The 26,662-nt window shown below is 48.0% G+C and overlaps 2 long non-coding RNA genes across 2 annotated transcripts in view; one reads left to right on the top strand and one right to left on the bottom strand.

Moving 5' to 3' along the window:
- The window catches only part of LOC139996508 (uncharacterized), a 289,415-nt gene that overhangs the window by 171,467 nt on the left and 91,286 nt on the right, over positions 1–26,662 (bottom strand). The gene's annotated exons all lie outside the window — the stretch shown is intronic.
- On the top strand, positions 22,127–24,735 carry LOC139996511 (uncharacterized). The gene is made up of 5 exons (XR_011802267.1): positions 22,127–22,509; positions 22,680–22,722; positions 23,101–23,193; positions 24,035–24,172; positions 24,314–24,735. It is a non-coding gene; the product is annotated as an uncharacterized lncRNA (long non-coding RNA).

Below are 26,662 nucleotides of genomic sequence, written 5' to 3'. Positions count from 1 at the left end.
GTATATCAGGTATGTACGTATGAAACCGGAATTTGCCTATAGATGGCCCTAGCTGATAATGTAGTTACCACTATACTGCGTCATTGATGCCAAAAGTCTTTGTTGACATCTCACAAACATTTTCGACTCAGAACAATACAAGTTTCATACAACAGCATAGTTTGTAATAGCGTTGAACATGTCGAATTTTGTGCCTGGAAACTACGATTTGCGGACAGCATTGATTTTCTGTTACTATTTGAAGAAAACTGCTGCAGAATCGCATCGAACGCTTGTCGAAGCTTACGGTGAGCATGCTCTTGGTAAATCACAGTGCTTTGAGTGGTTTAAAAAAATCAGAAGTGGCAATTTTGACGCGAGGAACGAATAACGTGGAAGACCACCCAAAAAGTTTCAAGAAAGAGAATTGCAAGCATCGTTGGACGAGGATGACGCTCAAACGCAACAACAACTCGCTGATCGATTAAACGTGACACGAGAAGCCGTCTTCATACGTTTGAAAGCCATGGGAAAGATCCAGAAGGTGGGAAAATGGGTTCCACATGAACCGAATGAAAGACAGCAGGAAAACCGAAAAACCACTTGCGAAATGCTGCTCGCCAGATACAAAAGAAAGTCATTTCTCCAACGAATTGTGACTGGCGATGAAAATGGTGGATATATTTTAAGAATCCTAAGCGTAAAAGATCATGGGTAGTTCCAGGCGAACCACCAACATCGACTACAAGACCAAATCGCTATGGACGGAAGACAATGCTCTGTGTTTGGTGGGATCAGAAGGGTATGATCTGTTATGAGCTGTTAAAACCTGGCGAAACCGTTAATACTGAGCGCTACCGACAACAAACGATCGATTTGAATCAAGCATTGCGTGAAAAACGACCAGAATATCAAAAAAGGCAACACAAAGTAATTTTGCTTCATGACACCATGGCACCATCTCATACAGCAAAACCGGTCAAGGAAACGATCGAAGCGTTCAGTTGAGAAATACTTTCACACGCGGCTTACTCACCAGACTTAGCTCCGTCCGATTATTATTTATTTGCATCGATGGGACACGCACTTTCTGACCAGCACTTCACTTCTTACGAAAATGTACGAAAATGGCTCGATGACTGGTTTGCCTCAAAAAAAGAGCGACAGCTTTTTTGGCGTGGCATCCACCAATTGCCAGACAGGTGGGGAAAATGTATAGCTAGCGATGGGCAATACTTCGAATAAAATATTTTTAATCATTTTCATACAATAAACGTGTATTTTCTATACAATAATTCCGGTTTCATATTTACATACCTGGTATAGAAACCAAAAATGTAATAGAAATAAAAAGCTACCTAAAATAAGAAGATTAAATTTATTTGTTTTCATGACTTGCCTTTATATGTAGAATAATTTTCTGTCCGGTTACTGCATTACCCTGTCTATTATTGAACAAATTTTATGTTACAATTATTTACACAAAGCTAATACGCGTACGAATATCTTTTCATTTTATAAACATTTATGTATAAAATATCTATCTACGTTAAATCAATTCCTTTTTATAGAAACTTAATAAGTTAATTTTCTAGATAGAAAAACTAATACTTTCAGTAAATTCTTGTACAACGCATACTCTACTGCGTACAGGATACGAATGACGAGTGAACGTTTTCCAGCTCTACGGCGATCGCTTATATAGTGACGACGACGAATTAGTATTGCTCAGTGATTGGCTACGCTTCGAGTCTATAGGCGCTACCTGTACTTGATCACTGCCTAAAACTCATTTCGTGGCATGCTCCCTCCGCCTCTCCTGCGCCCACCGTTCACTCAGTCCCTAAGGAATTAAAAGTAGGCCACCGATCTGTCCTGTTTTGCGACCAAGTTTTCAGGACAGAAAAAGAAAGAAAAGACAATATCGTATAAAAGTACCGTTTTTGAACGGCTTAAATTAAATTACAAACTTTTTTTTTTTTTATCGTGGAGAAATCCTCATGGACACTCGGCGCTGCGTAGCAACGACCGTGTAGTGTCGGACTCTTACCGACTAAAACCCCACGGTGGTCATCCCGACGTTCAGAGGTACACCCGGGGTCTCTTGCGAATCACTACCGAGTGCGACCTCGTCGTCTATCTCCCTGCCGTTGTGGTTGTCTAGGGAGGCGTCCCGGCTTGAATTGGAAAGCTAGGGGGAACCACTCCCCCTAGCGCCACGTCCCCTAGTCTGACGCACCCGGGGCAGCGACGGTGGCGCCGCGCCCCTGCGTCGTACGGAGCCCCTGCGACGTTGATGCGACGATCTGCTGGGATCGGCTCTTCTCTCCCGGTCTCTTTCTGCCCACTCCTTTTTCTGCATAACCTCCTCGCAGTAGGCGCGGACAGCGTTAAACTCGTGGGGCCCTCGGAGCATGGTCTCAACGACCGCTTCCGGAGCCAACCTCTCGCCGATGTCGAGCTGCAGGACGCGCCGCGGTTCCGCCCACGCTGGACAATACTCCAGCGTGTGCTGCGCCGTGTCCTCCTCTTCCCCGCAGTGGTGACAGGTGGACGTCACCTCCCGCCCGATCTTCAGCAGGTACTCACCGAAGACCCCGTGTCCGGTGAGCATCTGTGTCGTCCTGAAGGTGAGCGGAACCCCGCCTTGATCTCTCCAAGCCTCCCAATTGGGAAGCACGGCGCGGACGGCTCTGTGTGGCCGCCTGGCGTCCTCCTCCATCAGCTGGGAGCGCCACCGCTCCAAGATCTCCAGTTTTGCCTCTTCCCGGACGTTCGAGGCCGAGAGACCGTCCGGCGACAGCGCCGCCGTCGAAGGCGGTGCCCTCAGGTGTTCATACACCCGACAGAGCTCAAGGGCCCGCAGCTCAAACGGGGGCGACGCCGCCAGCACTGTCGCCGACTCGTAGGATATTGTTCGATATCCTCTGGCTATTCGGATAGCGGTCGTCCTTTGCAGTCTCCTCACCAGGGTACGACTGCGCCGGTTGGCCATCAGATCTTGGGCCCACACCGGTGCGCCATAGAGGACCCGGGACCGGATCACTCCCTCGTAGAGTCGGCGGACTCCCGACCCTGCTCCGCCTATATTCGGAAGAAGGCCGCACAAGGCGTTGGCTGCGGCCGTCACCCTCGGGACCAGGAGCTCGAAATGTGGTCCGAACGTCCACCGACTGTCGATGGTGAGGCCCAGGTACCTCATACGACACTTCACCGGCACCGCTTCGCCATTTATGGCCACGGACAAACCATCGGGAGGGGATCCCCCGCGGCGGTGGTCGAAGAACCATAGGGCCTCCGACTTGGCCGGCGACACGCTCAATCCCAGTCGCTGAATAGCGTGCACCGCGCATGCCACAGCGTCTTCCGTGAGAATCACGGTCTCGCTCCACCACCGTCCCCCGGCTAGCACCAAGGTATCGTCGGCGTAACAAACCAAGCCCGTGCCCGGGGGCATCGGGCATCGAAGGACGGAGTCGTAGGCCGTGATCCACAAGATCGGTCCTAGCACCGAACCCTGCGGGACGCCGCGCTCCACACGTCTTCTCTCTTCCCCGTTCCTCCCAGTGAAGGTGATCCATCTATCGTTCAGGTAGGCTCCGATGACCTCAACCAGGTACGCCGGCACCTCGAAGTGTCGCAGAGCCTCCATTATCCTCGCCCAGGGGATAGAGTTGTAGGCGCTGCTGACGTCCAGGGAGACCGCTACCGCCGTCCCGTAGCGGGAAACCATGTCCTCCGCCATGCTCCTCACCCGCTTCACAGCATCCACCGTGGAGCGACCCCGGCGAAAGCCGTACTGACTGTCGTGCCATCCGGGAACCCGCCCCGAGATATGGGCCTCCAGACGGGCGGCGATCACCCTTTCGAAGAGCTTCCCGATCTCGTCCAGCAGGCATATCGGCCTGTACGCCGACGGCGATTCCGGCGGACGACCCTCATTTCGCAGCAGGATCAATCTCGCCGTCCGCCACATCTGCGGGTAGATGCCCTCCCTCAGGCATCGGGTAAACAGATGCCGCACGCGAGGGGCCACCACCTCCATCGTCTCCGCCCAGACTCGGCCCGGAATTTCGTCCGGACCCGGTGCCACGTCCCGGGACGCCATCTTCTTAGTCGCCGCGAGAAGCTCCTCCTGAGTGACCTGCAGCTCCTCGCTCCGCTCCGTCGACGTCGCCGCCGCCGTTGCTGTTGACGACGTCTCGCTCCCGCCGGAGGAGAGGGACGATCCCGACCGCCCCGCGTCACTGTCGTGACACGGAAACAGCGTCCCGATGACCTTGGCCAGCAGTACCGGATCCATGTTGGCGGTCAGCGGGGGGGCCGCGGGTCGCAACTTCCTCGTTACCACCTTGTACGGCCGCCCCCACGGGTCTGACTCAACCGCCTCGATCAGCTCCTTCCAAGACCGAGCCTTCGCGATCTTGATCTCCCGCTGCAGAGTTCGTCTCGCCTCTCTGTAGACCCCGTAGCAGCGGGAGATCTCCTCCTCGTCGCGCGTCCTTCTACGGCGACGGGCCCTCAGGAATCTTCTGCGTGCCCGTACGCAGCTCGCCCGCAACTCCGTGATCTCCGGCGTCCACCAGTAAACGCAGCGGTTGCGTCCACCGCCCGGGACGGAGCGCGGCATCGAGGCGTCGCACGCCGCGCTCATGTATCCTTGGAGAATCTCCGCCTCCTCGTCGACGCTTCCCAGACTGGTCGTCTCTTGGGCGTCCCAGCTCCACGCCGAGACGATGGCTGCCGCCTGCAACATCTCCCTGTCCCGCTCCTTCAAGCGCCATCTGGGTGGTTGTGATGGGCCGGAGCGGCTCGCACCACCTCGGGCGACTTGGTTGTTATTCTCGTCCACGTCCTCCGAGACCACCTCCATAAATATGTAGAGGTGAAAGGACAGGGTCTCGACTCCCTCGGCCACTCTCCAGTCACGGATCCTCGGGTACAGCTCCGAGGTGGCCCACGTGATGTCGACCACGGAGGACCCCCTCCACGCCACGCAGGTGCTCGCCGTACCCTTGTTTACCAGCAGGAGTCCGAGTCCCACAGCCTAGTCTGTCAGCCATCTTCCTCTGGTGTTCGTCGCGGAGTTCCCCAACTGCGTCGAGTGGGCATTGAAGTCCCCGAGGACCAGCACCTGGCGGGGAAAGCACCTTTTGACACATTCACCGTCATCGTCCAGAAAGTCCCCGAACGCGGCCAGGCCGCTGTTGGGGGAGACGCAGACCGCCACCACCGCTATTCCTGCCCATTCGACCGCGACGTAGCCGCTACCACGGTCAAGCAGGGCGCCAAAGGCGCCCAGAGTCGGCGTCCAAGTGACGGCCGTCAATCCGTCCAAATCCCCGATCCAGTCGGGAGCGTCAGGGACGCGATACGGCTCGGCCACTGTCGCGAGGGCGACCTCTCCCTCCCGGATAGTCTGGAGGAGCAGGTCATGCGCCCTTCTCGATCTGCCCAGGTTGCATTGGAGGAGACGGTTAAAATCCCTCAATCACCTCCATGGCCTCCTCCCGGCCATCTGCCGCTGAATGTTCGACGGTGCTCCCCTCTTGCGTTACCTCCGCGGTCGGTTCACGGATCGGTGGCTTCCTCTTAGCTCTCGGCGGAGCACATGCCGCCCCGCACATCCTGTGGTTGGCTGGCGCCCCCAGCGACTCGCACAACGGGCACTTGGGCGCGAAGGCGGGACACCCCCTGGCACGATGCCCGCAACCGCCACACCTGTAGCACAGATGCCCGCAACCGCCACACCTGTAGCACAGATGCCCGCGATCCACGTTGGACGTGCAGGTTACCCGCACGTGCCCCAGCTCCAGGCACTTAAAACACTGGGGGAGCATGAGGCGGGCATGGGTTTTCGGGCCGTAGGACCACGTCCCGGGAAACCCCGATAGATCTGATGCTCTCTTACAGTCGGGTGGCAGCTGGTCGGTGCCTCTGGCGCCCGTCAATTTTGCCGATCCGATGCGGAGAGTTTCGGAGAAGTTGGTGGGCCCATGCCTGTCAAGACCACTCACCTCACCTTCTTGTGGGGCCCCCCGACACCCTGCACCGGCTTTGACTGGGGCAGGGTGCGAAAGAGTGAGTGGCACCAGGACGGACTTTGTTGATGACCGCGGCGACAACAATTACAAACAGCATGGATTGCGACCAAAAAGCGAAAATGGTTTACGGTGCAGGGGAGGGATACCCCAGTACCGGCGCAGCGGTGGGTAGTCAAGTGGGCTCACCTGCGTCGTCATCTCACGACCACGGCTGTTCGGGGGTGGACCGCCAGGCCCCCGGATGTGTTTTCACGTCTGGTGAGGCGGGAGGCAATAGTACGGAGATTCACAAGGATCCTCCGAGAAGAATAACAAGAGCATCGCGGAGAACCACGGGCGGGGCGGACGGCGTCTTCCTCGCACCGGCCGCGGTAACGGGCCTCGCGCCGGTAAGGGAGCTAAGAGCGCGGACGAGGTCCGATGACGGGAATTCGAACCTGAAGGGAGCAAGTGTCAAGGACCTAAAAAACGCGGCGACCTACGTCGCCGCCGCATGGAGGGAGCTTAACCTGCAGAGGGCTGAGGTGGTCCACAGCGGTAGCTCCACGGCCGCCAGGCTCGCGGAAGCAAGGCTGACCGCGTTGGAGGAGGAAAACGCGGCCTTGCGTAAAGAGATAACGAGGCTGACCGCTCGCACCCACGAGTGCCCGCGGTGCAACGGTCGGGCTATTGAGCCCGGCCACCCTCCGCGGGAGGGGAAACAAGAAGGCGCGCGTCTGGACGCCCTAGAGAAAACGATGGGCGAACTCGGTCCCTCCATCATGAGGGCCATCGAGGAACGGTTCGGGGGCCGAAGACCGCGCAGCCCCGAACCTCGGCGCAAGGCGGACCAACCCGCTGTCCCACGCGTCACCCAAGCCACAATGCTCCCGAGGGAGCAGGAGGGTGGCGAATGGAGGGTGGTGGAAAGACGGCAGCGGAAGAAAAGGGCCGCAAGGAAGGAGGAGAAAAAAGAGAGAATGCCCGCTGCGCCTTCGTCGCGAGTAACGGGCGTACGGAAGACGGGCGTCGCACTGGTGGCTAAAAAAGGAACGGCGCAGGCGACAAAAACGGCCGGGCTCCCCCGCGCACCGCGTACGTCCGCGGTGACGTTGACTATCAACGAGGGGGTTAAGACTTCGTACGCCGATGTTCTCGCGACGGCGCGACAGAAGGTCCCGCTTGCGGAGATCGGCGTCGAATCCCTCGGAATGAGGAAGTCGATGACCGGGGGTATAATTATCCGGCTCCCCGGCGACAGAGACAGAGGAAAGGCGTCGCGATTGGCGACGCGTCTGGCCGAGGTGCTGGATCCGGCCGCGGTGAGAGTAGCGGCCCCGAACAGGACGGCGGAGTTGAGGGTGGCCGGGATAGACATCTCGATCGCTAAGGAGGAGCTGCGGCAGGCGCTGGCCTCAGCGGCGGGATGCGGCAGTGCGGAGGTGCGGATCGGAGAGATCCGCACCACCAGATACGGCCTTGGGACTGCATGGGTAAGGTGCCCAGTGGCTGGAGCCCGGAAATTAGCCCGGGACGGGAAAGTAGCTCTGGGCTGGTCCACGGCGAAGGTCACGGCTATCCCGAAGAGACCCTTGCAGTGCTTTAAATGCCTGGAGCTGGGGCACATGCGGGCAACCTGCACGTCCAACGTGGATCGCGGGCATCTGTGCTACAGGTGTGGCGGTAGCGGGCATCGTGCCAGGGGGTGTCCCGCCTCCGCGCCCAAGTGCCCGTTATGCGAGTCGCTGGGGGAGCCAGCCAACCACAGGATGTGCGGGGCGGCATGTGCTCCGCCGAGAACTAAGAGGAAGCCACCGATCCGTGAACCGACCGCGGAGGTAACGCAAGAGGGGAGCACCGTCGAACATTCAGCGGCAGATGGCCGGGAGGAGGCCATGGAGGTGATTGAGTGATTTTAACCGTCTCCTCCAATGCAACTTGGGCAGATCGAGAAGGGCGCATGACCTGCTCCTCCAGACTATCCGGGAGGGAGAGGTCGCCCTCGCGACAGTGGCCGAGCCGTATCGCGTCCCTGACGCTCCCAACTGGATCGGGGATTTGGACGGACTGACGGCCATAACTTGGACGCCGACCCTGGGCGCCTTTGGCGCCCTGCTTGACCGTGGCAGCGGCTACGTCGCGGTCGAATGGGCAGGAATAGCGGTGGTGGCGGTCTACGTCTCCCCCAACAGCGGCCTGGCCGCGTTCGGGGACTTTCTGGACGATGTCGGGGAATGCGTCAAAAGGTGCTTTCCCCGTCAGGTGCTGGTCCTCGGGGACTTCAACGCTCACTCGACGCAGTGGGGGAACTCCGCGACGAACGCCAGAGGAAGATGGCTGACAGACTGGGCTGCGGAACTCGGACTCCTGCTGGTAAACAAGGGTACGGCGAGCACCTGCGTGGCGTGGAGGGGGTCCTCCGTGGTCGACATCACGTGGGCCACCTCGAAGCTGTACCCGAGGATCCGTGACTGGAGAGTGGCCGAGGGAGTCGAGACCTTGTCCGATCACCTCTACATACTTATGGAGGTGGTCTCGGAGGACGTGGACGAAAATAACAACCAAGTCGCCCGAGGTGGTGCGAGCCGCTCCGGCCCGCATCCACCCAGATGGCGCCTGAAGGAGCGGGACAGGGAGATGTTGCGGGCGGCAGCCATCGTCTCGGCGTGGAGCTGGGACGCCCACGGGACGACCAGTCTGGGAAGCGTCGACGAAGAGGCGGAGATCCTCCAAGAATACATGAACGCGGCGTGCGACGCCTCGATGCCGCGCTCCGTCCCGGGCGGTGGACGCAACCGCAGCGTTCACTGGTGGACGCCGGAGATAGCGGAATTGCGGGCGAGCTGCGTACGGGCACGCAGAAGATTCCTGAGGGCCCGTCGCCGTAGAAGGACGCGCGACGAGGAGGAGATCTCCCGCTGCTACGGGGTCTACAGAGAGGCGAGACGAACTCTGCAGCGGGAGATCAAGATCGCGAAGGCTCGGTCTTGGAAGGAGCTGATCGAGGCGGTTGAGTCAGACCCGTGGAGGCGGCCGTACAAGGTAGTAACGAAGAAGTTGCGACCCGCGGCCCCCTCGCTGACCGCCAACATGGATCCGGTACTGCTGGCCAGGGTCATCGGGACGCTGTTTCCGCGGCAGGACAGCGACGCGGGGCGGTCGGGATCGTCCATCTCCTCCGGCGGGGGCGAGACGTCGTCAACAGCAGCGGTGGCGACGACGTCGACGGAGCGGAGCGAGGAGCTGCAGGTCACTCAGGAGGAGCTTCTCGCGGCGACTAAGAAGATGGCGTCCCGGGACGTGGCACCGGGTCCGGACGGAGTCCCGGGCCGAGTCTGGGCGGAGACGATGGAGGTGGTGGCCCCTCGCGTGCGGCATCTGTTTACCCGATGCCTGAGGGAGGGCATCTACCCGCGGATATGGCGGATGGCGAGATTGGTCCTGCTGCGAAAGGAGGGTCGTCCGCCGGAATCGCCGTCAGCGTACAGGCCGATATGCCTGCTGGACGAGATCGGGAAGCTCCTCGAGAGGGTGATTGCCGCCCGTCTGGAGGCCCATATCTCGGGGCGGGTTCCCGGATGGCACGACAGTCAGTACGGCTTTCGCCGGGGTCGCTCCACGGTGGATGCTGTGAAGCGGGTGAGGAGCATGGCGGAGGACATGGTTTCCCGCTACGGAACGGCGGTAGCGGTCTCCCTGGACGTCAGCAATGCCTTCAACTCTATCCCCTGGGCGAGGATAATGGAGGCTCTGCGACATTTCGAGGTGCCGGCGTACCTGGTTGAGGTCATCGGAGCCTACCTAAACGATAGGTGGATCACCTTCACTGGGAAGAACGGGGAAGAGAGAAGGCGCGTGGAGCGCGGCGTCCCGCAGGGTTCGGTGTTGGGACCAATCTTGTGGATCACGGCCTACGACTCCGTCCTTCGATGCCCGATGCCCCCGGGCACGGGCTTGGTCTGTTACGCCGACGATACCTTGGTGCTAGCCGGGGGACGGTGGTGGAGGGAGACCGTGATTCTCGCGGAAGACGCTGTGGCATGCGCGGTGCACGCTATTCAGCGACTGGGATTGAACGTGTCGCCGGCCAAGTCGGAGGCCCTATGGTTCTTCGACCGCCGCCGCAGGGGATCCCCTCCCGATAGTTTGTCCGTGGCCATAAATGGCGAAGCGGTGCCGGTGAAGTGTCGTATGAGGTACCTGGGCCTCACCATCGACAGTCGGTGGACGTTTGGACCACATTTCGAGCTCCTGGTCCCGAGGGTGACGGCTGCAGCCAACGCCTTGTGCGGCATTCTTCCGAATATAGGCGGAGCAGGGTCGGGAGTCCGCCGACTCTACGAGGGAGTGATCCGGTCCCGGGTGCTCTATGGGGCACCGGTGTGGGCCCAAGACCTGATGGCCAACCGTCGCAGTCGTACCCTGGTGAGGAGACTGCAAAGGACGATCGCTATCCGAATAGCCAGAGGATATCGAACAATATCCTACGAGTCGGCGACAGTGCTGGCGGCGTCCCCCCCGTTCGAGCTGCGGGCCCTCGAGCTCTGTCGGGTGCATGAACACCTGAGGGCACCGCCTTCGACGGTGGCACTGTCGCTGGGCGGCCTCTCGGCCTCGAACGTCCGGGAAGAGGCAAAGCTGGAGATCTGGGAGCGGTGGCGCTCCCAGCTGATGGAGGAGGACGCCAGGCGGCCACACCGAGCCGTCCGCGCCGTGCTTCCCAATTGGGAGGCTTGGAGAGATCAAGGCGGGGTTCCGCTCACCTTCAGGACGACACAGATGCTCGCCGGACACGGGGTCTTCGGTGAGTACCTGCTGAAGATCGGGCGGGAGGTGACGTCCACCTGTCACCACTGCGGGGAAGAGGAGGACACGGCACAGCACACGCTGGAGTTCTGTCCAGCGTGGGCGGAACCGCGACGCGTCCTGCAGCTCGACATCGGCGAGAGGTTGGCTCCGGAAGCGGTCGTTGAGGCCATGCTCCGAGGGCCCCGGGAGTTTAACGCTGTCCGCGCCTACTGCGAGGAGGTTATGCAGAGAAAGGAGCGGGCAGAGAAGGACCGGAAGAGAAGAGCCGATCCCAGTAGATCATCGCATCAACGTCGCAGGGGCTCCGTACGACGCAGGGGCGCGGCGCCGCCGTCGCTGCCCCGGGTGCGCCAGATTAGGGGACGTGGCGCTAGGAGGAGTGGTTCCCCCTAGCTTCCCAACTCAAGCCGGGATGCCTCCCTAGACAACTACAACGGCAGGGAGATAGACAACGAGGCTGCACTCGGTAGTGATTCGCAAGAGACCCCGGGTGCACCTCCGAACGTCGGGATGACCACCGTGGGGTTTTAGTCGGTAGGAGTCCGACACTACACGGTCGTTGCTACGCAGCGCCGAGTGTCCACGAGGATTTCCCCACGATAAAAAAAAAAAAAAAAAAAAAGGCACTTAAAACACTGCAAGGGTCTCTTCGGAATAGCCGTGACCCTCGCCGTGTACCAGCCCAGAGCTACTTTCCCGTCCCGGGCTAATTTCCGGGCTCCGGCCACCGGGCACCTTACCCATGCAGTCCCGAGGCAGTATCTGGTGGTACGGATCTCTCCGACCTGCACCTCCGCGCTGCCGCATCCCGCCGCTGAGGCCAGCGCCTGCCGCAGCTCCTCCTTAGCGACCGAGATGTCTATCCCGGCCACCCTCAACTCCGCCGTCCTGTTCGGGGTCGCTACTCTCACCGCGGCCGGGTCCAGCACCTCGGCCAGACGCGTCGCCAATCGCGACGCCTTTCCTCTGTCTTTGTCGCCGGGGAGCCGGATAATTATACCCCCGGTCATCGATTTCCTCATTCCGAGGGACTCGACGCCGATCTCCGCAAGCGGGAACTTCTGTCGCGCCGTCGCGAGAACATCGGCGTACGATGTCTTAACCCCCTCGTTGATAGTCAACGTCACCGCGGACGTACGCGGTTCGCGGGGGAGCCCGGCCGTTTTCGTCGCCTGCGCCATTCCTTTCTTGGTCACTAATGCGGCGCCCGTCTTCCGTGCGCCCGTTAGTCTTGACGAAGGAGCAACAGGCGTTCCCTCTTTTTTCTCCTCCTTCCTTGCGGCCCTTTTCTTCCGCGGCCGTCTTTCCACCACCCTCCATTCGCCACCCCCCTGCTCCCTCGGGAGCATTACGGCTTGGGTGACGCGTGGGGCAGCGGGTTGGTCCGCCTTGCGCCGGGGTTCGGGGCTACGCGATCTTCGGCCCCCGAACCGTTATTCGATGGCCCTCATGATGGAGGGACCGAGTTCGTCCATCTTTTTCTCTAGGGCGTCCAGACGCGCGCCTTCTTGTTTCCCCTCCCGCGGAGGGTGGCCGGACTCAATAGCCCGACCGTTGCACCGCGGGCACTCGTGGATGCGAGCGGCCAGCCTCGTTATTTCTTTACGCAAGGCCGCGTTTTCCTCCTCCAACACGGTCAGCCTTGCTTCCGCGAGCCTGGCGGCCGTGGAGCTACCGCTGTGGACCACCTCGGCCCTCTGCAGGTTCAGCTCCCTCCATGCGGCGGCGACGTAGGTCGCCGCATCCTTTAGGTCCTTAATGCTTGCTCCCTTCAGGTTCGACGATACCGTCGCCACCCGCAAGATCTTTGACACCTGCCTGGTGAACTCGGCGCTCACGTCGGCCGCCGAGCTCATCCGCATATCCAGTGCCAAATCCACAGAGATTTCCGGGGTCAGCGTCATAATGCGCCTTCTCTTCCCCCCGGAGACAGTCGATCCCAGTGATGATCGCGACGCGAAAGAGGCGACCGAATCCTCGTCATCGGACCTCATCCGCGTTCGTAGTGCCCTTACCGGCGCGAGGCCCGTTACCGATGCCGGTGCGAGGAAGACGCCGTTCGCTCCGCCCGCGGTTCTTCGCGATGCTCTTGTCACTCTTCTCGGAGGTTCCTTGCGAATCTCCGTACTACTGCATCCCGCCTCGCCAGGCGTGAAAACACATCCGGAGGCCTGGCGGTCCACCCCCGAACGGCCGTGGTCGTGAGATGACGACGCAGGTGAGCCCACTTGACTACCCACCGCTGCGCCGGTACTGGGGTATCCCTCCCCTGCACCGTAAACCATTTTCCTTTTGTGGTCGCTATCCATAGTAGTATAGTATATATTTTGTTGTCGCCGCGGTCATCAACAAAGTCCGTCCTGGTGCCACTCACTCTTTCGCACCCTGCCCCGGTCAAAGCCGATGCAGGGTGTCGGGGAGCCCCACAAGAAGGTGAGGTGAGTGGTCTTGACAGGTATGGGCCCACCAATTTCTCCGAAACTCTCCGCATCGGTCGGCAAAATTGACGGGCGCCAGAGGCACCGACCAGCTGCCACCCGACTGTAAGAGAGCATCAGATCCATCGGAGTTTCCCGGGACGTGGTCCAACGGCCCGAAAACCCATGCCCGCCTCATGATCCCCAAATTAAATTACAAACTGTAATGTTAAAAATGTAAACCCAACACAAAATATGGTATGGCTACGACGTACCATCGAGCGTAAGAGTACTTTTACTAAAACCATTTTCAAACAGAAATTCATTGTTTATTGTGTATACACATATGTAATTTATATTTTTCTTGGGCAATAAACATTATATATATGTCGGGTTGGGTTTAACACTTGGATTTGGGGCGTGTAAAGAATCTGCGCCAGGGTCGCTCATCTTCGGTGTACAATCGATGATATCTTTTATTGTCGCAAATACAAGATAAACTACCGGTGTCGATACTCGAACGATAATGACAATGATCGCGGGGTCGGTATAGCGAATCCACAGCCCACGGGATAACTGATCTACTTTACTTCTAAGTCGAACTCGACTTACTCCTTGTGATGCAAGGATCGCTTGATTAACTCTTTACTAAGACGTAGATTATTCACTGATCGTACAAACACAATAGGTATCTAACTAGTGCAACTATAAAAAAAAGAATGCCTCTCCGTCGCGACGACGCTGCAGAGGAAAACTATGGTGGGATGTGCCTAAGGGCACGAGGTCATAGGATTCGTCAAAGAAAACCTCCGCTCGGAGGGTGAGGGAAATAGACGTTGCTGTTAATTGGTTAATCTCCATGTTGGTGGTTAGAAAAGGATGCTAGCCGCTCTCGAGAGAGAGTTCCTAGCGGGAATCGTCGTACGTGAGGAAAGCAGATATCACGTATCTTGCCGCAATAGGTGACAGATATACTGGCTGATATAATAAAGACTGTTTTCCAATCTAAAGGACTTTAGTTAACCAGATCCTAAGATCTGTAACGGTTTCTCAGGCTATCTGAACATAAACTGCGAATGATGCGTCGGCAACTGGCGACCATCTCACCCATGGGATGGGGTCTGTGCGTGGCCGCTGGAATGTCTCATTGTCAAGTGCCGGTACGGCCTATTCTTTAAAGGAAAGCTATGTAACTTCGTATCTCTGTTAGGTGGAACGTTCATCCCGTGACCGTGGCTACACTCGGCGACCGGTCGTCGCCTCGAGCCCAAGCTCATTGTCTCAAGTTTCGAACGACTGTGTTTGGGTTATTTTGTAAATGCTATTGAGGTTTTTCCAAGTAATTCCAACGGGTGGCCCCGTTGTCCTTTCATCTCCGACATATATATGTGTAAATTCTATAGAATTTAGATCACCAACCGATGGTTTGAGTTTCCCCGTGTTTACTGGGAGTCGATCGAACGATATAAATAGAGAAGGACGGGGACTTGGGATAGAAAATAAAACAGGACTTCGAGAAGCGAAGATTGAACAAAGAAAAAAAGCAAGTTAAGAGCTAGAAGGAGAAAGAGAAGACTTAGAAAATCGATTCTTGAGTTTTCACAAATCGATCGCTTGATTTCCAAAAATATTACAACATTACATATATATGTATATATATAATTCGTGACATGCTTGTAAAATCTAGACATGATTCTTTTGTTAGCTTTTCATAATTCTATCACAATTGTAAGATTAATTAAACGAATATTTAATAATGATTTTAATATCGAAAATAACGATTATTATACTGCGAATTTTTATATGAATACAGTATGTTAGAATATGTGAAACATAAGGTCCGGTCACATAACATCAACAAACGAAAAACAGTTTTGTACGAAAAAAAACAAGGAAGGAATAACAGACTTTGTTTTTGAGAAAATTGATCTTGGAAATCTGTTTGAAACATGTAAATTTGGTTAGTTATCGACTAAGCAGACGGAAGTTATTTTACGTGGAAAAATAAGAGAAAAATGTGGAATAAAATCTTCCCGTATAAAGCTTCATTTTCAAGAAAATCGAATTTCTTCGTGCTCGACACTGTTCGATAACACTGTTCGACACGTATCTAATTTTGCAATGTCAACAGACGATTCTTGCAGACTTTTGCGAGCTACACTCGAATTTGCAAACCGTTTTTTCCTATAACTTACAATTTTCGAAAAAGTCAATTTTGAAGAAAATTGCAAATTTTCAGCTTTGGAAATATTTTATGTTCTTACAGTAGCAGCTATTGAGTTGCGGTTGAGACGAAAAAATTCTGTGGACTCTTCCAAATAAAATGATATGTATTGTTATTGCATTATGAACATTTAAATATGTTTAAATCATGATTAGAGCGAAAGAGCCCCTCAAACGCAACATTTCTTCTTACATTTCTCAGTTTATTGAAAACACTAAAGGTCTAAGAGAAAATATAACTACAATACGCGATACAACAAACATTTCTGCTAAGGCTAGCACCATCTACCGTATTTCATTTGCAATATAGAAGCACAACTCACGATGTTTTGTCCGGTGAAACGAAACCGTTAAACGCACGCAATTTTACTTTCATCGAAAGTATTAACATTATCAAGATTTTTAGATTTCTTAAATCGCCGCTAAACACGTGTAATTGGCATTCTTTTTTACTCACAATAGTCACTGATGTCTCTGTATATGACTGTATTGCGTTTTTGCCGTAAACGATTTACATTTATTCAATTCTTTTGATATCCGTAATTTGAATATTTAAGTAACACGTCTATTTGATTTTATTTACTTTATCCGGTTTCTTAATTGCGAATTTTCCGCTGAATTTTTTTAACGGAGTATTGAAAATCTTTTGCAACAACCTATAAGCCCAATACGTTGATGATACTTATTTTTAATTGAATTATAACCAGAGTTAGCAGACGATTCCCTTAATTATATCCTCACTCTGTCACTGTTGCTGTCTATAGCAATATGATCTTATCTATATACGTGACACAAGCTTATTATTATGATTGCATTGAGAGTGGCAGTTACCCATTGAGTATGGGTAACTTTTCCTCGCTTAGCGGATCCTTCCGGCAGTCCTTCTTATAACTGATAAACATTTTTTACACTTTCGTATATATAATTGCGTACGAAACTTTATCCAAGCTCGCTCAACTTTTGCTTATATATACTATAAATATGCATGTGTATGTAGTGTTGTTTTAGAAGTTAGGATACGTGTTATATTGTAGATTGTTTAACCCTTTGCGTTCGAGGACCTTTTCGATCGGGCGTAGCAGCAACCCCAAATGATTTAGCGTAAATGTGACGCTACAGGTAGCTTAAAATGATTTTATATACAAATTAACTTTACATTCTAAAAAAGTTACAACTGTTAAGTGTTATTAACATATAGCAAGATGTTACCAAAGTCACCCATACTCCCATTTAAAAAAAAAAAAACGTTATATTCTAATTGTTACGACCGTTCGCGGAGAGACGAGGTCGCGAAGAAAATGCGTCAGCGAGAGGCGTAAATTCTCGCTATGATTCGACAATCGACGCCGCGAAGTAGTCGTTCCCCTTGTTTCGGTTAAGATAACAGGGGTGGTTCAATGAATTTAACACTGTGTTAACAGGTTAATATGGCGTGTATATTCAACAACAAATAGTAATAACAATAAAAGCGTCACAAATTATTTGACGATGAATACAATTAATGCGTTACAGAATTCGACTCGACTTTTGTTATTTCTCGATATTCTAAGCGACTTTGTTCGTCAAGGCTCTCGATGCGTGCCGTATGAATTTGTAAAGGAGACTTTTCAGATGCGACTGCGCAGTTACAGTTTTCGAATGAGACTCTTCAGTTAGAGTGTTTGAATGCGACTTTTCAGTTAGAATGTTCGATTGCGACTGATGTCCTTAGACCGATTCTTTGTCTTTCGGGGAGACGACCCCCCCCCCCCTATGCTCGGATTACGCCACCGCTCGCGCCGATGATCACGCAGGCCGACTTCTTTGTTAGAAATAACGGTCCGAAATCGACGGTTCCAGAACTCGCTGCCTGGTGACAACCATGCGCTTGTAACATCGGTTACACCTCGATCTACATCAGAGACCGGGCCGCGCTTCGGAACCGATGGGCTGATGATAGAAATAAAGATGCGGCCGCACTCGGCGACAGTGTATGTCGGCGAGGCGAAGTGCTCAATGAACCCTCAATATCCCAACGATCCTTTCGCCGAATATTCGAGAACGGTTAACAAACGCGTGGATAGCGAGGATATTGAGGGATGACAAAGAAAGAAACAAGTCAGTTTTTAAACGTGGAATTGTAAGAGCTTCAGTCTTAAAAAGTCGCTCCTAGAGTTCGGAAGTCAAGTGTAAACCAAGTGTGAAGAAATAAATTCTGTCTTTGTATTTCCTTATTTTCGTTTTTTATCTTTTATTTTACGTCTTCGATTTTTCCTTCCTTTTTTCTTTTTTCTTTTTTATTATTTTACGTAACATAAAAGAATCGCGTGGGTAAATTGTAAGGTATTGTAACTATATATATATTGTGAATATTAAAGTACAAAGTGTGGAATACAATGTAAGTTGGTCCACATCTGCACGCTAGTGTCACACACTCAAGGAAATCATCTGATTAGTAAATAAATAGACCGAACACTCTGAATGCCACATCTGTTGAAACAATAGACTAACGAGACCCCCTCCAAAGGGACTAGATCCTCGGTAGAGCGACCTTCCCAAACGAGCGTAAATACAGTCTATTATAATATTTCGAATCTATCTGTTGTAACCGTCACTCAGTTGGATTTTCTATAATAAATTTGATCTTTGCGTATCAAATTCTATTTTCTTCACCCTATTTGTGAAAGAATCATTTCATTCGTGCCGCGGCGCGAGGACATCACCTGCGATTTGTTAATTTCGCGATCTTTTGTGCCTCCGACGTGACGAAATTGGCGATCCTGCCAGGATCCATTCATCGCATCAAGAGGAAACTTCAAAGGGAAGTCTACGGACTTTACAGGGAAGGACCACGGTCACCTCCTTGATCAAAAGAAGGATCTACAAAGAATCTCGGTAAGCTGGCTTTCGATTATTGTCGAAATCCTAAACTCGAAATACGTTCTGAAGATAGTGACTCTTCTGAAAATATCGCGTCTATCAAGGTGAATCCAACTAACATGAGTACGGCAAAGCAGAGTGAATTAATTATGACTATACTCGAACAAGTTTAAAATCTGACTCACGAGTTCAGAAACTTTAAAAGTAATACGGATCAAAATATTAACAGTATGAAAAGATTCGCGGAAATTTGTGATAGAAGTCGGGCCAAAGAAATACGAGGCCTTGCAAAGGCTATGGAACTAAGGTACGACACCGAAACTGACCAACCGCTCACGAGCACGCCTTTAGCAACCGGTGTTGACCAAATGACAGACGACGAAACCGACGATCCAAATGTTTCACGAAGACAACGAATTAATCACGTTACGACTAGACAAAGAAACGACCACAACGAAGACCAAGGGCTCGACACAGACAAGGTCATACAAACTGTCGAGACACTACGGCGTCGAGATGACGTAGGCGTTGAAGATTTCATCTTATTGGTCCGTAAAGTAAGAGCTAGGTGCAAGGCAAGTGACAGAGAACTATTATTAGATCTCATACTAATCCAAAGAATTACCGGTGACGCAAAACGATACATACGGTATCTAAAAATTAACTCGTTCGAAGATTTATATTCATGCTTAAGACAACAGGTATTAACACCAACAACTATTAGCAAGAGTAACTATGAGTAGTTAGAGTAACTATGGATCATTACAGTACTCGAATACATTAAAAGCAATCTAGTAGTAAAACCACTAAATTACGCCAACATTTTCTTGGTATACATCGACGAAATTTTTAACACTGTCACGTTAGGAAAACAATGAATGTAAAATAACTAAAATTTATCCGATACCTTTCAAACAAATCTCTGTATTCCCTGTAATTCTGTATAATGGAAACTGACTTGATATTAACCAACTCAGAACAATACATCTTTGCCGATAGTCACTACCTAGACAATTATTGTAAACGAACAGCAATCATCCACATTTCTAAAAGAATTCAACCGAACGCAATAAAATTCACCAGAATGCGGGTCAGAATTAATTAATAATCAACAGACAGTCAAAACTTGCCCAACTGCTGTCTTCAAATTGGAAGGATTGATGTTCGTGCCTTTGCAGACAGGAAACCATTATATTATCATTCCTACGAAAAATGTACAAATGTAAACTTTTCGAATGTCTACACCGATCACTTCCCGAAAATGTATGTATCAGAATACTCTGTCCTACCGCTCGAGTAAACAGGGTCGATCAAACATCAACAGCACCAAGGACGGTTACTTATCAAAACATTGCAGATGATGAAGATAGCGGGGTCATCCAAATCAGACGACCCACCAGAACCATACGCTTCAACGGAGCAAAGCAAATCTAAGAAGGGGGGAATGTCACACACTCAAGGAAACCATCTACTTAGTAAATAAATATACCGAACACTCTGAATGCCACATCTGTTGAAACAATAGACTAACGAGACCCCCTCCAAAGGGACTAGATCTTCGGTAGAGGGACCTTCCCAAACCAGCGTAAATACAGTCTGTTGTAGCATTTCGAAGCTATCTGTTGTAACCGTCACTCTGTTGGATTTCTGCAATAAATCTAATCTTTGCGTATCAAGTTCTATTTCCTTCACCCTATTCGTGAAAGAATCATTTCGTTCGTGCCGCGGCGCGAGGACATCACCGGCGATCTGTTAATTTCGCGATCTTTTGTGTCTCCGACGTGACAAGAGCTTAGTCAGCGAGTTTAAGCGGACGTCTCTTTTTACCTAGCAATTGACTAATATTTCTATCTCCCGTAATACTCACCTGCTCTATCATACCTACATATACTATGAACAAAATATTGTATCCGGTAGCAACCGACGCATATATTGCACGGACGCACGACTATAGGCAGAATTCACTCAAGCGATAACGGTAGTTTTTCGTTAATTAAGTTAAGTTAAATAAGTTATCTGGTTAATTAAGCAAGTTCAGTTGTATGTATGTATAGTGAACTTGTATGTATAGGAAAAGATTGTACAAAATATCGATTTGCACGACATACGCAAAAATCATCGAAATTGAAGTTAAGTCAGTATTTCTACAGTTTCACCGAAAGTAAATAATGAACATAGACTAATATCAACATGGGAGCGTGGATTTCGGTGATTTTTCACTATGTCGTAAACAAGTTTTTCCTTTGCATGTTACCACTACTCGGCCTTACTTTGCGAGATCTTTGCAAAAATCTGTCGGTACCACCACTACAGTGAATGATACATATAATTGTGTGTCTGTAGCACTGTATATGTTCGTATTGTTTGTCAACTACTTTGCGGTGGCCGAATTTAAGAAGCTAATGAAAACCTAACTCTCATCTACCGTTTACATGCAATATATAAACGAAGACTGGGCGAACTTGGGTATTCCACGGATCGTTCGAATTATAGCCGCTTGCAGAACTGCGTAATAAAAATTATTATTACTAATGATACGAGTTAGGTTTAGAATAATCTAAGTCTTTTAAATTACAGTTTATATTGAGCTTTATATTTTATTGTTATTATTTCAAGTTAAATACATTTCAGCCATTATCAGCAATGATTCTTACAGTCTCGAATACGCAGTTGTAAATAATTAATTATTGTTAGATTCAGAATGTAGAGTTCCAAGACGAAAACATCAATGTCTAATGGATGTAAATAAACAAATCGTCATGCCACACAACGAACAAAGCGGCGAACGTATCAGCTATGCTTGCGACTTTGTTAGAGATATACATGTAGTGTGAAGAAGTGTTGAAAATGTTGATTTCTACAGCATATCATGGAAATTCAAGCTACCGGAAACTTTTTAAATCATTTATTATCTAAAATTTTATTTCCATTCTTATTTATTATTCATTAATTTCTCTTTAAAAAGAACATTTATTCGTCCGTTTTTCTTTTTTTTCTAAATAATTATGTTCGATACATTATAGAGAAACTTTTTATTCATCTTTATGCAATAAAAAATTCTCTCTTATGAATTGATTTCAATGTATCGCTCTACAACTGGTAAAGACGAATAATAGCAAAATAAACTACAAATAACTCGAAAATGAGATCACATCGCGTATATGTATATTTATATAAACTTCTTTTCTTGTTTGCTAATTCTGTCCCTGTTATATTCGTTACGTACAACAAAATATCCTGTAGAATTCTGGTATTACCTTCTCTATTTGAAGTATTGAGATATAAAAATTGCTTTTAAAATATTGTTGTGGGGATACGTAAAAGTACTCTTCTTCTATATTGTTGACAGTGAGCAAAATATGTACATATACATCGTACATGCATAATACGGCTTTGTATACACTGTTCTCTAGGGTCATGGTTTGGTCATGTGGAGATTAGAGAATTGTTACGTATAGAGTATCTTCTTCGATATAGCTATAAGCATTATAGCGGTTTATGCCATGTATTATACTTACGTATGTGTGTAGCAGTTACACAATTTTCAGTAGCGATTGCAGATGTAGCCTCCATTTTTTGCCAAATATCTCTAGCATTACATACGCTTCAGAGGATAAAAATCATTAAATTATTTTCTGTAAAATATTGTACATTTATTACATAGTTCGAATATATTTTGCATTTGCATATTTTATCCTCTTTGATATATAATATCTGTATAAAAACCAGCAGCATAATAGTGACAATTTTCGAGATTTAAAGTCGTTATTTTATTTAGTTTATTGTAGTAAAATTGAAATATTAGATTGTCCGAAAAATTTGTTTCGTTTTATAAGAAAATAATGGATGCACAACATCTTTCGTTTTATATTATTTTATCGAATTACGTACGATCCATTTTATTTTATCACGATAAAAATCACAACGTTTGAGACATTAGGTTTCATGTTTGTATAAAGATGCGTTGTTGTAAAAGATGTGTCTGTATAAAAAGGACACTTTTCGGACAACCTTATATAATCGGCGCAGAGACATTTGCGCAACGTATAGAATCTGCTCGAAGTCCAGAAGCGTAGACAATGAACAAGCAGTACGAATCTGCCTTTATTAGGGACGGTAGTGTTCAACGGTCTTTCATATTCGAAACGCGGTAGTGTGCATGTGCTAATGTTTGTGTTTAGCAAGTGTTTGTGCAATTGGTAAGAAGTGCTAGTTGCTAGATAAAATATAAAGTCTTGTTATTCAAAATTTGACTTGCAATTTTCTATAAAAAGAATTTATTCAGGATAAATACTTTATACTTGTAAATTTTATGAATTATAAACTTTCTGTGGATTATTTTAATCTAATAACTTTGTTCTGTCTCTAGGATGGGTCACACAGCAACCAGATAGATTATTCCACATGTGGAAGTAAGTCGTAGAAACCTATACAGTTTTCTTATTTATTTTTCTTTTTTCTTATCTTTATTATATTTTTCGTCTTTAATGTACTACTTGCATTTATACAGTTATATTAAAGTAAGAGTGATGATATACATATTTATGTTTTAGTTTTAATTAAACGTATTGTTTATATCTTTTTATGTAAAAGTTAGGTCGTTCTTCCTATTTTATTTTCTTCCGCTAAAAAATGTTTTCATCAAAGATAATGCTTATTCAGAACCAAAAATAAAGTCGGTCATCGATAATGGTTACTAATAACAGAATTTAACGTAATATTAATTATTCTTCGAATCTAGTATTGTATTTATCTGATAGATAGTAATTTTTTTACGAAATTTGTTTAAGAATCCTCCTCTGATGCACTTCGTGATAGACAAAGAAGCCTATTCCAATAACGCAATTCTTCATAAATTCTTTTCCATGCTGTTATGGTAAGTCGTTTCCCTACTTCTTTTAGATTATCTACTATTACTGTATTATTTGCTATAATGTCTGCATTTTAATCGCAAAATGCATCGTTTCATTTAAGAAAAGTGATACAGTATATTTATTCGTTATCTTTCGTATTTATTAACCAAAAATTATGAATGAAAGAAAACAAATCTTAGTTCTTAGATTCTGTTACAAGTCATTACAATTAGATATGGACATGATTTAAATAATATACCGAGTCTGGTATCTATAAAATCGTCTTAAACTTTCAATTTTTATATGTATTTTATATGTAGATATTTTATTATACATAGAAACATAACCTCAATATTTAACCAATGGCAAAACAATAATCGGTAGAATATATCACGTGATATTGATGTTATCAGACAAAGTTTTAACAAAAATTGTTTAGTTCGAAAAAAGACATCACATACGGTGCAAATTACTTTTTTGTAGATCCAGTAGTAGGGTCCCATTTCAACTTCATTTTTGCAAATGGAACCATATATTTTTTAATACATTTGCCGGTCTATCTTTGTATTCCTTATAAAAAAATTATAAAGAAAGAACTGTTAGCTCACCAGATATCTTAACTTGAATTCGTCGTATGAAAGTCACGTAAGGACGCGAAACGCTGCTCTTGTGTTTACGTTGTCCTTGTCTTTCGTTTGTTTCAACGTAAACACAATACCGCTTCGTGTCCTATGCTTATCTTTCATACGACAAATTAAACGTAAGGTATAATCTAAATTAACAGTTTTTCGACATACATAGGTTAATACTTTTTTTATATGATATGAAACGTTACGATGATGATTACACCACTGTTGTTTACAAGCACGAGTTTCGATTAATTGGTAGATAAAGAAGAATAATAATAGCAACAAAGAACCGATTTGGGAGGACGAATCTTTCGTTTACCTCCGAATCTCTCATCAAACAGGTCATATTGTAGGATGTCAGCTTACTTTCCGCGGTGAACGTATGTATATATTATTTATATATATTGTTTTTATATACTTATTTGTTATGTATATTTATATTGTAGTATAAGAACGTAGCCGAAAAATCCGCCTGTTTTAAACCCCTTCCTTTAATGTATGTAATTAGCTTTTTTTTGTAGACATGAACGCACAAAAGATATATGGACGCTAACATTATTTCGTTTAACGGAATCATCGAACAACACAAACAATTCTTTTTCACATTATTTTCCGAGATACGAAGCCGCAGTTCTGTTCTTAATGGGAACTACGACGGTTGACTGAAATGAAACAGAAAGGAAATTAAAATTCAATTCATTACCTATAAAATATGTTAATTATTTTTCAACATAATTGCCATTTACGTCAATCCATATTTGGCTACGCGTGACAAGTTTCTTTATTCCGTCAACGAAGAATTCTGCTGGATACTTCTAGTAAACTTTTGATAAACAACTTCACTACTGTCTTAACTTTATTTTCACACTTGAAATGAGTACCCCATCTCGTTATTTTCCATTTATAATTTGTATAAAGTGAAACTAAATCGTCACTGCGATGTGCTTATACTTTAACTCGCATCTCCCACGGCCACATCTGCACGCTGCTTGAACGGAGAGCACATCAAAATCAGCTTCGCGCTTAATGTTTTAAATGTCATTGTATCACCGTTATCGATATGATTCGCGTATTTCACGCAATGTAATTTTTTTGAAAGCAAAAACATTTCAGTCACAGCGTCTATCCTCAATTTTCCTGCACTTTTCTCTGGTGGTTGATACAGCATTCATAAGCATTTGTTCCCTGCAATTTTTTATATTCTGAAATATCTTCCCTTTCTTTCGAATAATAAAGTGAGCGCCAAAAAGCAGATTTTACTTTGTGAGGGGATGCCTTGTTCAGCGAAATATGTTATATTATAGAACTGATACAGATCTTGTATCTTTACAAAAATCACATCTTTAATTTGTGATATAGATGTGCACAGCTCATAGTACTATCTGAAACACGGGGTTCGCCTAACTCACTTTCCTTCCCCCGCGTCATTTAAAAACTTTTTGTCATATATAAAACAGTTCACAGGTTTGATAACTTCACTCGATAACTCTATGTTGGATTTCCTTCTGATAAACACGTTCAGGATTTCGTTCCTGCGTATCTTTGTCGGGGTATGAAATTAGGCAGGAAACCATTTTCTGAGCGTGAGAGTTCAAGAAGTGAGAGAACAGGATTGCCAGTTTTGAATATGAAAATAGAAGTAATGTGCACCAAAACTAATCTTTAACAAAACTAAATTTTAGAATTATATACTTTAGTTGAAATACGATCTCAAACGTTAGGAAATAACGTAGTATACTACTGGCGAAAAAATAAAACGCTACAAAAAGCTCTCGAAACCAATTTCTTTGTATTTGTTGTTACTTTTCTAGCGATGTATCTATTTCAAATTCCGATTGTCGCTCATAGGTTGCAGCGCTTAATAACAAGAGTACGAGCCCCTCTTGATACCATTCAATTTCTATATAAAACTTTTTCCCCTATTTTTTATACGTATAGAAATAATAGCGCGTATACACTTAAAATGGACATACTGTGTTACGTTGCGCGAGATGGTCCGTGCGACGTCCCTCACGGTCAGGCCGTCGAGGCCTACCCATCGTCACACTGACCCGCAATAGACTCAAGGAACCATCATAAACCACATCTGTTAGTTATTAAACTCGATTCATATAAACATCTTCGGTTTATGGATGGTCCCTTAAACAGTCCTTTGGTTTTTTGCACGCTCTTACCAATTACGGAGAAAGCAGATGTGCCCAGCGAAGTAGGTGGTTTTTCTCCAGGAACAAGGACACCCATGAGCCACATCTGCAGGAGACTTTCTCCTTGTATTTTGTTTCTTAACATTGGCTAGAACTTTTCTACCGAAAAGTGTGAACAACGAATCCGCATTCTTAGTTCAAAAAGGGTACACCCACATCGAGCTGTATACGTTATGACTTATGACTTATGACTGTTTAGTGTAATAAGAACGGCATCTACGTGTAGACTCTATCTGAGAAAGCATGACATTTTAAAAAGGCTATTAAATTGAAGTTAAGTTTCTTGTGACGAACCAAGAATCTAATTCTTCTGGCCAGATGGATCATCGAGGGTCAAAAGGTAATGTGAAATAATGTTTAATAGCAATTCGATGTACCGCTGAGTTACTGAAGTCGGCGATGCGTGTGATTTCGATACCCAATCTTGCAGAGATTCCCCGTAGCGAATCTGTTGACCAACCGAACCCGTCTAACCTTTCTTACTACCCTTTTCACATCTCGGAAGTTGGGGAAAAATTAGTACTGGCAAATAGGAGGAAATCGTGGTGTTCATGAGACTTTTGTTTAAAGAATTTCTGCTTCGCGTTGGTCCTAATTTCTCCATAGTCTAAATTGAGCGTATGATCTCTAAATAAATATGAATGAAGATATGTTGCGCGAACATAA

Source organism: Bombus fervidus, chromosome 18 (assembly GCF_041682495.2).
Source record: "Bombus fervidus isolate BK054 chromosome 18, iyBomFerv1, whole genome shotgun sequence".
Lineage (NCBI taxonomy): Eukaryota > Metazoa > Arthropoda > Insecta > Hymenoptera > Apidae > Bombus > Bombus fervidus.
Note: the sequence above shows the minus strand (reverse complement) of the source record. Positions and strands in the feature narration are given on the sequence as shown.